This window comes from Sorex araneus, chromosome 4, assembly GCF_027595985.1.
Source record: "Sorex araneus isolate mSorAra2 chromosome 4, mSorAra2.pri, whole genome shotgun sequence".
NCBI lineage: Eukaryota > Metazoa > Chordata > Mammalia > Eulipotyphla > Soricidae > Sorex > Sorex araneus.
The window spans coordinates 138,159,730-138,174,762 of record NC_073305.1 but is presented as its reverse complement, the minus strand read 5'-3'; positions in this window follow the sequence as shown (position 1 = coordinate 138,174,762).

Sequence of the window (15,033 nt, the reverse complement as noted above, 5' to 3'; positions counted from 1 at the left end):
TACCAGGCAGAGAACTGTTCCCTAAATTATAGTCTACATCCTTAGAAAGGCCTGTTAATTTCTAGATTCTTATTCCTAGTATACAGAATAAGTGGAATTCAGAGCCTGAGTCTACAACTAAAGTTGCAAATATCCATCTGAGTGAAGGACATTATTTAGACTAGTATAACTTTGAACTGAAAGAGTCAAGTATTTAAGTACAAAGTAGTTTGAGTTGCAAATTATCTGGGTGGTGCTAAGAATTAAGATCGGGTAGATAATGAAGGGCTAGATCAGTAGTTGATATGATCTACCCTCCTGAGGGTCTCTGGGACCTAAAGGTGTTGGTAGTCTCCTTGGTGCTATTGTGAGATATTGTTTGCTCGCTCTAGGAATAATGTTTTTCCAGTGGATGCTGAGTAATTTTGTTTTTCTAAGAGGGGTAGGTAGGCCAGATAAGTTTGTGAACTGGACTTGATATTGTTTTCACTCTATAATGAGACCTCAGGGTAGCCTGGCTAGCAACCTCCATTTAAAATGTTAATGAAACCAACTCAGAGATCAGTATTTGAAACCAGAAAAGACTAACCCATCCCCCAAGGTCTAAATATAAGGTCTCTGTCTTTTCTCCAAAAGCCAAACCCTTAATTTATTTAGGTTTGCAAATAAGGTGGCTTGTGCTTCAGGGGATCATTCCTCAAGGAAATTCATTGTTCTTCCTGACATCCATTGTCTGCAGCACACAGTTTGTAAACACTTGCTTGCTGCTTCTTTTTTTCCTATAAAAAAAAACCCTTGCTGTGGTTTTAAAAACAGGGGTTCTTTGAGGACTTGAACCTGTTGTCTTCCAACCTGTTAGCACATTGCCAAGAAAGTTCTTTCTCAATCCATCAGAGTCTCTTGACTATAGACCCTCTAGCAGCCTTGGAGCCCTATCTTCACAGTTACAATCTGCCAAGCCAGCGAGGAGTGGAGTCCTGCTGTGGCAAGCTACCCAGGGATCCAGAAACTTTCAGGTAAGCCCACCGCTGTGAAGGCTCTCTCTGCCTCTCTTTTCTGGCCCACTGCCAGCGTCTCTCCTGCCACAGCAGACAGGTGAGAGAAACAGCTGGCAGGTGGGGTGAGTGGAAGAATCGTGCAGTTGTAGCTACTTCTCTGTCTATAACTGGGGAGAGTCTTTGTAGAGTGCACAACCAAGAAAGCCCTCCCTGTTTTTCTGGGCCCCTTTTCTCTGTGAACTTGAGGCAATTTTGCCAGTGCCCTCTTGAAGTAGGTGTAGTGCTGGACTTTTACCCAAGATCTTTGAACTGATTTATGCATTTGTGTGGCCACAGAAGTGACCGCTTCTTTCATGTCTACTGTATCTGAGGCGGGAATAGAAAGTAAGCTGGGAAAGAGAAATTCTGATCTAAAATCTATTTTACCTCCTAGGAAAATGCTGGAACATTGAATATAGCATCCGAAATAGAAACCCACATATTCGGGTGATCTGCTTTAATTAAGAACATGATGGATTGGGGCCAGAGTGATAGTACAGAGGATAGGGTTCTTGACTTGCATGAAGCAAACCTGAGTTTGATTCCTGGTTTCCCCTATGGTCCCCTGTACCTGACAGAAGTGATCTTTGAATGCAGAGCCAGGAGTAAGTAAGCCCTGAGCACTGCCAGTTGTGGCCCCAAACCAAACGAAACCAAAGAAATGAGACTGACTAAACAGTTGCTGACCATTAGGGAAATTGGGAATCTGGAAAGGAGCTAGCAATTTGAGTGAACTAGAAGTCACTTATGGGCTGGAGTGATAGCACAGCAGGTAGGGCATTTGCCTTGCATGCGGCCAACCCAGGTTCGATTCCTCTGTGCCTCTTGGAGAGCCTGGCAAGTTGCCGAGAGTATCCCACCCGAACAGCAGAGCCTGGCAAGCTACCCATAGTTATTCAATATGCCAAAAAACAGTAACAACAAGTCTCACAATGGAGACGTTACTGGTGCTCGCTCGACCAAATCGATGAGCAATGGGATGAATGTGAGTGACAGTGACAGAAGTCACTTAGAAATTCTTCTACCTACCCTATGACCTTACATGCCTTTTAGAGAGGTCGTGTTTTATTTGTGGTTTTTATTAAAATCTGTGTTTGGGGGTTTGTGCAAATGAGTTTTATTCCATGTTTTTATGTGCTGTGGTATTTAGTCTGTTCTAGTTCATATTGTTTTAGGAAGGAAGTCTTGCAAACCAAAATACTACAGACACTTCAGTAGACAGTGACTCTTGAGTTTCGAAAAACTGAATTCAAAGCTGTAGACCTAAAGTAAAATTATAGTAGACCAATTACCATCTGGGAACTAGTTAAAGTAAACTAAGCAATCTGTTCTGTGCCTATCTTTTCCTGAAATGCATCTTTTGTGAACTTGAATTACATTTTTTTTTCTACCATTGACAAGAAAGGTACTCATCACGAATCACAAATGACAAAATCCTGTTGATCATTGACTTCTCAAGCGGGCTCAGTAACCTCTCCATTCATCCTATCCCTGAGATTTTAGAAGCCTCTCTGCACTCCGCCTTCCCAAAGATGCCGCATTGGAGGCCCTTTCAGGGTCAGGGAAATGAGATCCAGCTTGTTATGGATTTAGCATATGAATATACCATGGGAAGCTTGCAAGGCTGTCCCATGTGGGCAGGAAATTCTCAGTATGTAGTTTGCTAGTTTCTCCCAGAGGGAGAGGTAGATTGTAAGATATCTGGGAGCTTGCTTTTAAGTCTCTGGATGTTGGCCGTTGATGGGATTACACACACCTGGGTTCCTCTTCATGTGTGAGGCTTGTCTGGGTGCCTTCATGTGTGAGGCTTGTCTGAACGTGTGGAGAGGGGCCTTGAGCATGGCTGTAGCTAGGTTCCAGTGGTCTTTAGCCACTGGGAGCTCTGCTCAGGGCGGGGAGGGAAGCTGGAGCCCATCTCCTCCGAGGGGCCCCAGGGAAGACAGCCAGGCATGCGGGTAAGAGACTCATACTGAAAAAAAGTTTCGAGATACTTTTACATTTGTATAGTAATATTCTTAGCTACTTCAGAACTAACAGGCTTATCTTATGTGCATAGATGTACTCTCAGCCAGGAAATAGACTGCCATCTTAAAAATGAAAGTATGGGTTCAGAACACTAAAGCTAAAGTTATTTTTTGGGGGGAGGGCAGGTCACAGCTGGCGTAGCACAGGGTTACTCCTGGCTCATGCATTGAGAAATTACTCCTGGAGATGCTTGGAGGGCCATATGGATTGCTGGGAATCAAACCCAGGTTGGCCATATGCAAGGCAAACACCCTACCCGCTGTGCTATCGCTCCAGCCCCAAAAGATAAAGTTCTTAAGGTAGAAGTAAAAAACTATTCTTAAATTAAAGAAATATTTTGTGTTTGGGCAATAATTGGCTACTCAAATATATTTCTTTTAAAATAGTATCAGTATCTAAACTTTTAATGAAAAATAAATTTTCTTTTGGGGCCTAAATGTTTGGATGTCTTCCCATAGCACTGCACTGTCATTCCCTTGTTCATTGATTTGCTCGAGCGGGCACCAGTAATGTCTCCATTGTGAGATTTGTTGTTATTGTTTTTTGACATATCGAATACATACGCCACCGGTAGCTTGCCAAGTTCTGCCATGTGGCAGGATACTCTCAGTAGCTTGCCAGGCTCTCTGAGAGGCACAGAGGAATTGAACCTGAGTCAGCCACATGCAAGGAAAACTCTCTACCACTGTGCTATCACTCCAGCCCTATGTGTGTGTGTGTGTGTGTGTGTGTGTGTGTGTGTGTGTGTGTGTGTGTATTTGCTTCTGGAAGAAATTGTTAAACTATCTTATGAGTATTGTATGACATGGTGAGAATTTTAGACTTTAAATTAGTTTATCCATCTGCACAATAAATGAAGATACATGTTATTATATAACTTTATATCTGTTGTCAGTTTTATTATTAGGTCTTTTTTCTTTTCTTTATGTGTCAGAGGAGAATCAAGTCAAGCACATATTTCTCCACGTGGAGAACTTTACTAATAGTAGCAGTACACATAAAGTTTATTTCCCTCCCCAAAGACCACCTGCAGCCAAATGAAGTGAACACAGCTTCAAGACTTTATTATCTTCATAATGAAAGATAAAGCTTAGAACTAGATCATTTGGCATTTTCTTTTTAAATCTCTTGCTAGTTCAAAATGCTTGATTTCTTTTTTGTTGTTGTTGTTTTTTGCGTTTGGGGTCATACCCAGCGATGCACAGGGGTTAATCCTGGCTCACGCACTCAGGAATTGCTCCTAGTAGTGCTCAGGGGCCCTTATGGGACGCTGGGGATTAAACCCAGGTGGCCGTGTGCAAGGCAAACGCCTTACCCACTGTGCTATTACTCCAGCCCCGAAATGCTTGATTTCTTAATAACACATTTTTTTTAAATTAATGAGTCACCGTGAGGGTGCAGTTACAGAGTTTTGTGCCTGTGTTACAGTTATACAATACTCAAGTACCCATCCCTCTACCAGTACCTATTCTCTTCCACCTATGGCCCCAGGATCACCCCACAATAACACATTTTCTTAACCTTTTTTTCAGAAAATTATCTTAGTTTTATCTCCTTATCAAAATGCAACATTTCTTGGGAATACAATGAATTCTTGCCTTTCATGTGCTGTTTCTTGTTTTTGTTTTTACTTTTCTCTTTTGTTTGTTTGTTTTGGAGCCACATCTGTTGGTGCTCAAGTCTTACTTCTGGTCTGCACTAAAGAGTCACCCCTGAAGGGCTCAGGACACCATCTGGGGTGCTGAGGATTGAACCCCAGTCAGCTGCCTGCAAGACAAGTAACTTATCTGCTGTACTGTATCCCCGTCCCCTTGTTTTGCTTTTTAAAGAACTAAATTTTGTTTGGAGTTTTTAAATATTTGTTACTTTTGTTTAAATGGGCAATTGATAATTTCTCTATATTAATTGATAATATAATTGATAATTTCTCTATATTAATTAATTTCTCTAATTAATTTTTAACCTCTTAATACCTGTGAGATAAAAATTCCCCAAAATCAAAATTCTGAAAATCAATTGTTTTAATTTGGACAAAAGGAAAATAAATATCTTCCATATTTACTTAGAAGAGCTCCTAAGGTATCCCTTATGAAAAGAGAAATACATATAAATTAGCCTATCTTGTTGTCCTTACTAAATAGGAAGCATTATCTCATAAAGAGAAAAGTTCAACCTTTTCACGTACATATGAATAATTATATGGGTATTCTAAAATTATGTTGGAATCTTGTATAGTCTAACATATTCCAATTAATTTTGGGTATTGTAGTAAAGTATATGTCACAAATCAAGAAAATTTTCCAATTCTATTATAATGATATGCTTATAATTATGAGCATTCTAAAACCTTTTGGCATTTATAGAATTATTCTAGTGCCTTTTGTTCAAAGGCAATAAAAAAACCAACTGATGATGCTCCTGAGAACAGATCTTTTTTCATAGAAATTTTTCAGAGCTTATGTAAAAACTGGGCACTTGAAAATTGAAGGAGAGAGAATTAAAGAAATCACCCGAAGTGCTGGTGCACATGTTTTGAGTGCAGAAGTTCCAGTGATTTTTGGCATTGTGTATGGCAGAGAGGGGCAGCAGCAAAATAAAAAGTATTACCTGGGGTAACCCCTGAGTACTAAGCCAGGAGTAGCACTGGAGCACTCCAAGGTGTGATCTAAAAAACCAAAATCACCATAATCACAATCAATCATAATTGCAGGAGATTAAGATTTTCTACAAGCAATGAAGATTATTTTGACCCATACACACCTGGTAAATTGCATGTTACAAAAGTACTGAAACACTGCTTTTCTACATTAGTAGTTTCAACATGTCATATCAATGTATTGTCTGCAAAAATTTCCAGGAAGAAATTCTTCCTCTTTGCAATAGGTAATTTGTAAGCTGAGGCTTGTCTGGAATGTCAATGATAATTACTTTAAAAATTAGTAGTTTAGAAATGACTTTCTCAACAAACAAGAATAACAATGCTTTGTTTGAAGGGTTCTAGTCTACTAGTAGGATGATAACGTAGCACCTTGGAATGGCCAATAATCATGGGACACTTTGTATATCAAGGATTTAATAATTAACCTCAAGACACAAGTGTTGTAGGTAGATTCTGATGGTGACTAATTTTTTTTTTTTTTACAAAACCCTGAGCCTTTTTCATTTTCACTTAACTTAAACCTCAGTTACCCTAAAATTTTGGCCTTATTCTTTAACATCTATGTAAGAGCCCCTCTATGAGCTTAGAGGGAACTGGAGCTTGATTCCACTCCTGGGACAGCAAAGGAGATCCTGAGGGCTAAAAGGTAAACTAATTGCAGTTGATCAAGAGCAATGTTTTATAGCTCTAACTCACGATCACGATCACAAAATACCAAAAAATCACCGATTTCTCGGGAGGGCTCAGTAACCTCTCATTTCGTACTTTCCCTGAGATCTTAGAAGTCTATCTTGATTTGGCCTTCCCAAGGATGTTGCACTGAGAGCTCTTTCAGGGTCAGGGGAATGAGATCCAGCTTGTTACTGGATTTAGCATATGAATACACCATGGGAAGCTTGCAAGGCTGTCCCATGTGGGCAGGAAACTCTCAGAGATTGCCAGCTTCTCCCAGAGGGAGAAGTAAGCTACAAGATATCGCTTCTGAGAGCTTGCTTTTAAGTCTCTCTCTGGATGTTGGCCATTGATGGGATTACACACACCTGGCTTCCTCTGCCAGTACCTTTATGCATGAAGCCTGTCCGAACGTGTGGAGAGGGGCCTCCAGCATGGCTGTTGCTAGGTTCCGGTGGTCTTTGGCTGCTGGGAGCTCTGCTCGGGGTGGGGAGAGAAGCTCTGGCTCTAACTAGACTGTGAAAAATGAAATAATAGACTGTAATGACATAACCCTCTTCTTGTTCCCCCACAAAGCTCATAAGACTAAAACGGACATACCTGAGGTCTCTGTTTTGGAAGGTATGAAAACCCTTCCCTAGGAGATTCACCTTACTCTGATGCGCTACATGCTACTAAGGACTCCAAAGTTCTGTACGGGTATTACTTTTGATAGAGACTGACTTCTATGAAAGGAAAATAATGTTATTCCTGAGCTCAAGAAAGGTCATTTACACACATTTGTGTGGCCACTCTGCGGCTGATAGATTATGATCTGGAGGCCAGTTAGACTACTTTGGTACCAGCAGCTGCTCGCAGAAATATCTCTAGACTGTGAACTAAGCATAGCCTCATGCCGGCTGAGGAGGGGAAATGTCTGCCTTCCTCGGCTTTTTTCCCTTTTCGGGGGGAAAGAGGGCATGGCATCCACCATTTTATAAGGACCATTAAGAAGGTACGAACTCCACTTCGCCTCGCCCGCCGCTCCAGTATGACCGAGGAGGAGAAGGGAGCTGCTTTAGACACCAGCAGCCCACTGAACAACCTGCAGTATGTGAATTGAGCGTTTCCGCCAGGCCGCCCATGCGGGGGCCCGGCATTTCTCTTTTTTTTTTAATCTCTCTCTCTCTCTCTGAACCTCTCCTGGGCACAGCACAGCCTCCACCCCACTTCTCTGAGCACAAAATGGAGACATGCACCCAAATGCGTGGTGCGCGGCTGGCGGGAGATCGAGGGCGGGGAAGTACCAGTCTCCGCCCACCTCGGACACTTAAAGAGAGTGCAGCCACAAGGGCTTTCCCACTTAGCCGCGCCCACCGCTCCAGTATGACCGAGGAGGACAAGGGAGCTGCTTTGGACACCAGCAGCCCACTGAATAACCTGCAGTATGTGAATTGAGCATTTCCGCCAGGCCGCCCGTGCGGGGGCCTGGTATTTCTCTAGGTTTTCCCATCTTATGAGCAACATAAAAGGGTAAAAGATTGTAGCGATAGAATTTCAGGCAGAATTTTCTCTGGACTTTATACAGAAACCCAAAACCGCGCGGCCGCGGTCGCGGCCGTATGAGCTAATGTCATCTAATCATCAGCAATATGAAATGGTTCCTGTTTAACGGGTCGGACTTTGGTGGGAAACCCTAACAAGAATAGTAAGTTTTTTGTTGAAATATTGAAGGCAACCAAAATGGTAGCCATCTCTCTAGATTGAACTAAGCCATATCCCCACACCAGCTGAGAAGAAATATCCTTCTTTCTCGGGAATAAACGCGGCGTGGCGTTAACCATAGTATGATGTTCATTAAGTTGACACGGACCTGGTGGCATGGGAATGGGATACAAGGGAATAAAGTATTATGTACATGGAACAGTGGGACGCTGGTGGAATCCCGAGTCGGGGCTGATACCAGCACACTACTTTTGGTTCCAGAAACTGCAGACTTTCTACCAGACTATCAACTAAGCCAGAGCCCCACGCCGGCTGATGACGGGAAATAACCATCTTTTCTGTTTTTTTTTCCTTTGTCAGGCAGCATGGTGAATACTAAACAGGCGTGAACTCGGTGGCGCGGGACGAGGGGGTAAAAAAATAGAAAAGTTATGTAACAAACAACAGGACTTAATATCTTTACATTCTCAGCAATGGAGAACTATCAAGTGATTCCTTGACAATAGGACTGTCTTTTTCCTTTTGGCGGGAAACCCCAGCAACAATAGCGAGTTATGTGTTGAAACATAGAATGTAACCAAGATAAAGCGTAAACGAAGTGAAACTTACCAATTACAAGGGCGGGGGGGCGGGAGGGGGCAGGAGGTATACTGGGGTGGTTGGTGATGGACTAGGGGCACTGGTGAAGGGAAGGGTGTTTGAGTATTGTATAATTGACATAATCCTGAGAACTATGTAGCCCTCCACATGGTGATTCAATAAGATTAAAAAAAAAATTAAAAAAAAAAAGAAGGTATGAACTTGGAGGTGCGGGAAGGGAAAAAAAAAAAGAGGTATGAACTTGCAACAGCAGGACACGTGCATGATCTCGAGACGGGGGCGATACCGGTGCGCTCTCCTCCGAGATGTGACCCAGGTCGCCACACATTTGTGTGGCCACTCTGCGGTTGATCGACCATGATCCAGAGGTCAGCTAGACCACTTTTGGTACCAGCGGCTGCTCGCAGAAATGTCTCTAGACTGTAAACTAAGCCATAGCCCCATGCTGCTCCAGGAAGGGAAATGATGCAATTTGTAACATAAATCTCCCTGGACTTAGTTACTAAAATACTAAAATACAGAAATCCCAAATCGCAATATCAGCCACACAACTTTATATCTCGTCATTCTCAGCAATGGAAAACTAATTATCAAATGCTTCCTTTTTAGCAGAGCTGTTTTTTTGGGGGAAAAACTCCAACAACAATAGTGAGTTTTGTGTTGAAATATGGAATGTAATCAAGGTAAAGAGAAAGTGAAGTGAAACTTATCAGCTACACAGGTGGGGGGGGAGGATGGGAGGTATACTGGGGTTTTTGGTTGTGGAATATGTGCACTGGTGAAGGGATGGGTATTCAAGCACTGTATAACTGAGACATAAGCCTGAAAGCTTTGTAAATTTCCACAGGGTGATTCAATAAAATAAATAAATTTTTTTAAAAAAGTGAAAAAAAAAGAAAGGCCATTTAAACTCAACCTAAAGTTCAAGCAATAAAGGTTAAAGGAGTCTAAATAATTATATCTGTTCTTAAGGTACTTAAGAAAATAACTGGTCATATTTATTCTAATTAAATTTAATCAGTCAAATATAATTATTTGACAGACTATAGGTGAAGGTAGAAAAATTATGTTTCAGTAATGTGCTTTTTGCAGAAACAAATACCAGTCTTTTTCTTTATTTTAATTTTTTGTTTTTTCCTTTCACTTATTAACTTGAATGAATCCTGAATTTTTCTTATTTCTGGCTATGGCGTTTTAAACTAGCTCTTTAATATTTTTCCACTTTTATCCTGTGGATTTGTGTTAAGACTTCTAAAGACCATCACTGTCACTGTCACTGTCATTCCGTTGCTCATCAATTTGCTCGAGCAGGCACCAGTAACATCTCCATTTTTAGACTTGTTGTTACTGTTTTTGGCATATCAAATATGCCATGGGTAGCTTGCCAGGCTCTGCCGTGCGGGCAAGATACTCTCGGTAGCTTGCCGAGCCCTCCGACCATGCAAGCTGGAAATGGAGAGTTTGAAACAAACTACAGTGATATCACCACAGTGATTGCACACTTTTCTGAATATAACAATAGGTCTGAGAATTCCTGACTGTACTTTCAATTTACTTCAATTTAATTATTTTTCTCTTTTTTGTTTCTCTTATTTTGCACGGGCTGGAGTGATAGCACAGGGATAGGGCATTTGCATGTGGCCGACCAGGGTTCAATTCCTCCGTCCCTATCGGAGAACCCGCCAAACTACTGAGAGTATCAAGCCCACCGGCAGACCCTGACAAGCTACCCGTGGCATATTCGATATGCCAAAAACAGTAACAAGTCTCAAGATGGAGATGTTACTAGTGCCCGCTCGAGTAAATCGATAAGCAACGGGATGACAGTGAAGTTATTTTGCACCAAAGATAGAAACTGGTTTTGTGAAATATTGGAGCAAACAACTTTTGACTTATAGAACTTCTTGAAAGATTCCAAAGGCAGGACTTTATGAATCAAAAATTTGCCATCCTAAAGTATGCTTTGAGTAAAAAGTCATGGGAGGTGTACTGATGACAGAATGCAGTTATCTCCACAGGATGTTTTTCTCACCTAAAGTCAGTTTGTTCTATTCTACCCTCCCTCAGACACATTCTGGCCCCATTCAGCAGGAAATAGCAAGATCTGAATAGGCATCCTGTTTCTAAAATGAACAACTGACAGTAGGGACTGAAAGAACTAGCATGAAAAGGAACGATCTCTTAGAAAACAGCTTCCCCTTCCTAAAATCCATAGGAAAAAAGACAAACAAAGGGTTATTTTCCCACCACAAGGATGTCTCCCATTCCAAATTCCCACTTTGCCCCTATTCAGCAGGAAGCAGCCATTTGTCCCACTTTCAAGAGAAATGAAAGGGAAATTTGACAATAAGGATTGAAACCAATTCAAAGATCCAATATCCATTTCAGAAACCAGGAAACTTGTCCAGGCATGGACAGCTCTACTTGTCTGACCTTTCCCCCAGAGCCTAAGGATAAGGCCCCAGTGCCCTTCCTCACAACTTGGCCCTTAATTTATTTAGGTTTGCAGATAAGCTAGTGTACCTTGTGGGACCAGCCTCTAAGGAAATTTTATTGTTCATTCTGACACTTGCTGGTCTGCAACCTACTCTTTCTAAAACTGCTTGCTTATTCTCTTTTCCTGCTTCTTGAGATGTGTGGACAAACTGCTTCTTGTGACTATGTGGACAAAGTGATAACTTTGAGGACATTAGTCTGCCATCTTCCAACCTGTTGACTCGTTACCTGTAAAGCTTCCCCGCCCCCACACATACCTGTCACAGTGTACCTCATCAGATTGTTCTTGTGTGGCAGTGGGTTACATGAACATATATTAAATTCCACATGTATAATGAAATACATGTGAGTTAGTTCTAGCTTTTAAATACTAAAAAAATTGAAGGAAAAGTAAAAATACTGAATAAAGCTATAGATGATAGAAGATTTTATTAACTATGCAATCATTAACTTGTCTCTTGTCTTTAATTTTTCTCTGTCACTGTCACTGTCCTCCCATTGTTCAATTTGCTTGAGTGGGCACCAGTAACGTCTTCATTGTGAGACTTGTTATTACTGTTTTTGGCATACTGAATATGTCATGGGTAGTCTGCCAGACTCTGCCATGCGGGCAGGTTACTCTCAGTAGCTTGCTGGGCTCTACAAGAGGGGTGGAGGAATCCAATCCAGATTGGCCTGCATGCAAGGCGAACGCCCTACCCGCTGTGTTATCTCTCCAGTCCAATTTTTCTCTAGAATACAATAATCACAAAAAAGTAATAATACTAGCATTGGTAATAATAGGAATGTAAAATGCTTTACTCATATAATCAACCTATTTTTTTTCTGGGCAGTTTTTCCAAATTGTCTTAATTTACCCTCACAAACACTCTTAGTGATGGGTAACATTCCCTTTTTACAATTATGACACCTAAACCTTTGAAACTGAAATAATTTCTCAAGCTCTCATAGCTATTAAGTAGAATTGAAATGTACAAACATAGAATCTGTAGACTGGAATTTTAACAATGATCTCTAATTTCTCTTTTAACATGTCTGCAAACAAAAAAGACTAAGAAAAAACAGTATGTTCCAAATAAAAGTTTTGCTTCCCCAGTAAGTTATACTAGAATTCAACATCCCTATTCTGTATGTCATCTATTTATCACCAGTAAACTTTTTACTTTTTAAAGTCAATTTTCACATTCCTACACTGGCTATATCAGAACTCTTTAACGTTCAGTTACAGAAAAGCTAAAGTTATTCCTGGCTTTAGACCATGGAATTAGAAAGCTCAAGAGTTGATTTGTTGCATAGTTAAATATTTTCCAATAGTCATTTTTTTTAAAAAAAATTCTCTCCCTCTGCCTTCCTGAGGGTCAGTTTTTTCTTCTAAAAGACTTCCAATGTTACCGACAATGACTTGAAAAACAACAAATCTCTCTCCCACATACAAGAAAAAATAGCTTTTCACCTCTAAAAACTCTCTTCAAAGTAGAATGTTCAATATCCAGAGGAACTAAACAAGTCTCTTCTTCCACTGGATTGTCTTATGATGGTCATGTGCCCATTTCTGCATAAATATACTTCAGGAAACAAGGATATTCTACTGATTAGTACAGATTTGATCAAAATTCCTCTTCTCCAGGTTATCGAGAAAGTACCATAAGGGAGACATAGTGTGAGTATTTCATAGAAAATAAGAGTAATTTCCTAAGAGCTTTCTCAACGTCCAGTAGATGTCTACTCACTACCCATAGGCTCAGTGATATCAGCTGGGAATGAGTCTAGAAATATCTACTCAGAAACGTGACTATATTTGAAGATGGCATCCTTTGTTCTATTGGTTGCTTTTTTACTAAGAAATTGCATGAATTACAGTCCCAAACATTATTTATTTTTACATATGTATCTATAAATACAAATAATCCTTTCAGTATTAAAATTAAAAGAGACAGGGCCAAAGTGATTGTACAATTGGTAGGATGTTTGTCTTGGATATTCAGAGTTTGGTCCCCTGCATCATATATGGTTCCTTAAGTCCCACCAGAGGTGGTCCCTGAGTACAGAGCCAGGAGTACGCCCTAAGCACTGCCAGATGTGACTCCAAAACAAAAAAAAATTAATAAATAAAATTAGGGCTGGAGCGATAGCACAGCAGGTAGGGCGTTCGCCTTGCATGTGGCCGACCTGGGTTTGATTCCTCTGCCCCTCTCAGAGAGACTGGCAAGCTACCGAGAGTATCTCGCCTGCAGGACAGAATCTGGCAAGCTACCTGTGGCGTATTTGATATACCAAAAACCATAACAACAAGTCTCACAATGGAGATGTTACTGGTGCCCGCCAGAGCAAATCAATGAGCAATGGGATGACAGTGATACAGAAATAAATTTAAATTAAAAGAGGTCTTGGGAGCATATGTAATAGAGATTTTTTCAGTAAAGGAAATGAATTACTCAGATTAATATACATCTAATCCAAGTGTGAGATTTTTGAAAAACAAATGAGAAAAGGAGATAAAGAAGTCAGAAAAGGAGGGCATTGCAGAGGAAGAGGAAAAAAAAAAGAGGAAAGGGAAAGAAGAAAATATTAGAGAGGTGCGTTATTTTAAAGTAGTCAAAACAGACCGGGGACCAGTGATTAATGAATGTTGCCACAGATTAAAGTAGATAATGAATAAATCTATATCATAGAAATTGCTATCTGACAACACCCTTCTCCAGGGAGAAATGATAAACCAGAGCAAGGAGACATAGCTATCAAATAATTTCTTCTTTCTTTTTGGGGGGAGGGGTGTGTGTGTTCTAGGTGGGTTTGGTCCCACACCCAGTGGGTGCTCAGGGATTGCCTTTTTGCCCTCCTGCAATGCTAGGGGTGACATGCAGTGTGTGATGGATGGGAGGGAGGGTGAATAGTAAGCAATGGGGGTGGGGATAGAACCCAGGGTTCTACCATGCAAAGCATGTGCCCCAGCCCTTGAGCCATCTTCCTGCCCCAGTATTCCCTTCTTTCTGTATCTAACCTTACACTCCAAGAGGAAGTACTGACTTCCTTCAAACTAAAGTTTATCTCTGTTTCAAGGATATAATGTTTTGCATTGGATCACCCCAGGTTGGAGGAGTTAAGTGCTAAAGACACGGTGACAGTTCACAAGCCTTGTTCTATTTTTGTTGCTTGAGACTGAAACTGCTATTACAACAATCTCCAGCTGGTTCCCTATGCCCTAGTCTCTCTACTCCAAAGCAGTTATCTGATGAAAAATCTTTTTTCCTTTCTTTTGGTTTTGTAGCCGTAACTGTTAGTGCTGGAAAGGGGAGGGTGTTATTCTTGTTTTGTTTTTATTTTTTGTTTTGGGGCCATGTCTGGCTGGCTCTGTGCTCCGGGATTAATCCTGGTGGGTCTCAGGGGACCATATATGGTCCCTTGTCAGCCATTCGCAAGGCAAGCTCCCTCACTGCTATTCTATCATTCCAGTAAAAGAGCTGTTCTTGACTCTGCTCAGGGCTAATTCCTGGCAGTGTTCAAGGGACCATATGTGGTGCTGGGGAATGAAACTGGAGTGGTTCCATGTAAGATAGTACCTTCTGTACTATCTCTCTGACCCCTGAGTTAACTTCGTTACTTTCCCGGTGAAGTTAAGAAAATGAACTAGTAACCAGACTTATACCTATTTATTGTGGATTATTATCATCTATTTCTTCTCACCAAAGTAACTTCAGACAATAAATACTAAAGTCAATCTGCCCTTTCCCTTGTCTGAACATGTACGTGTTTTCCCACTCTCCTATGACTATGCTCTTCCATTTGTCAGAAATTCTCTTCTTCATGCCTCTCCCACCTACCTTCCCATATTTAATTCTTGTCCCTGTGTGGAGATCCTAT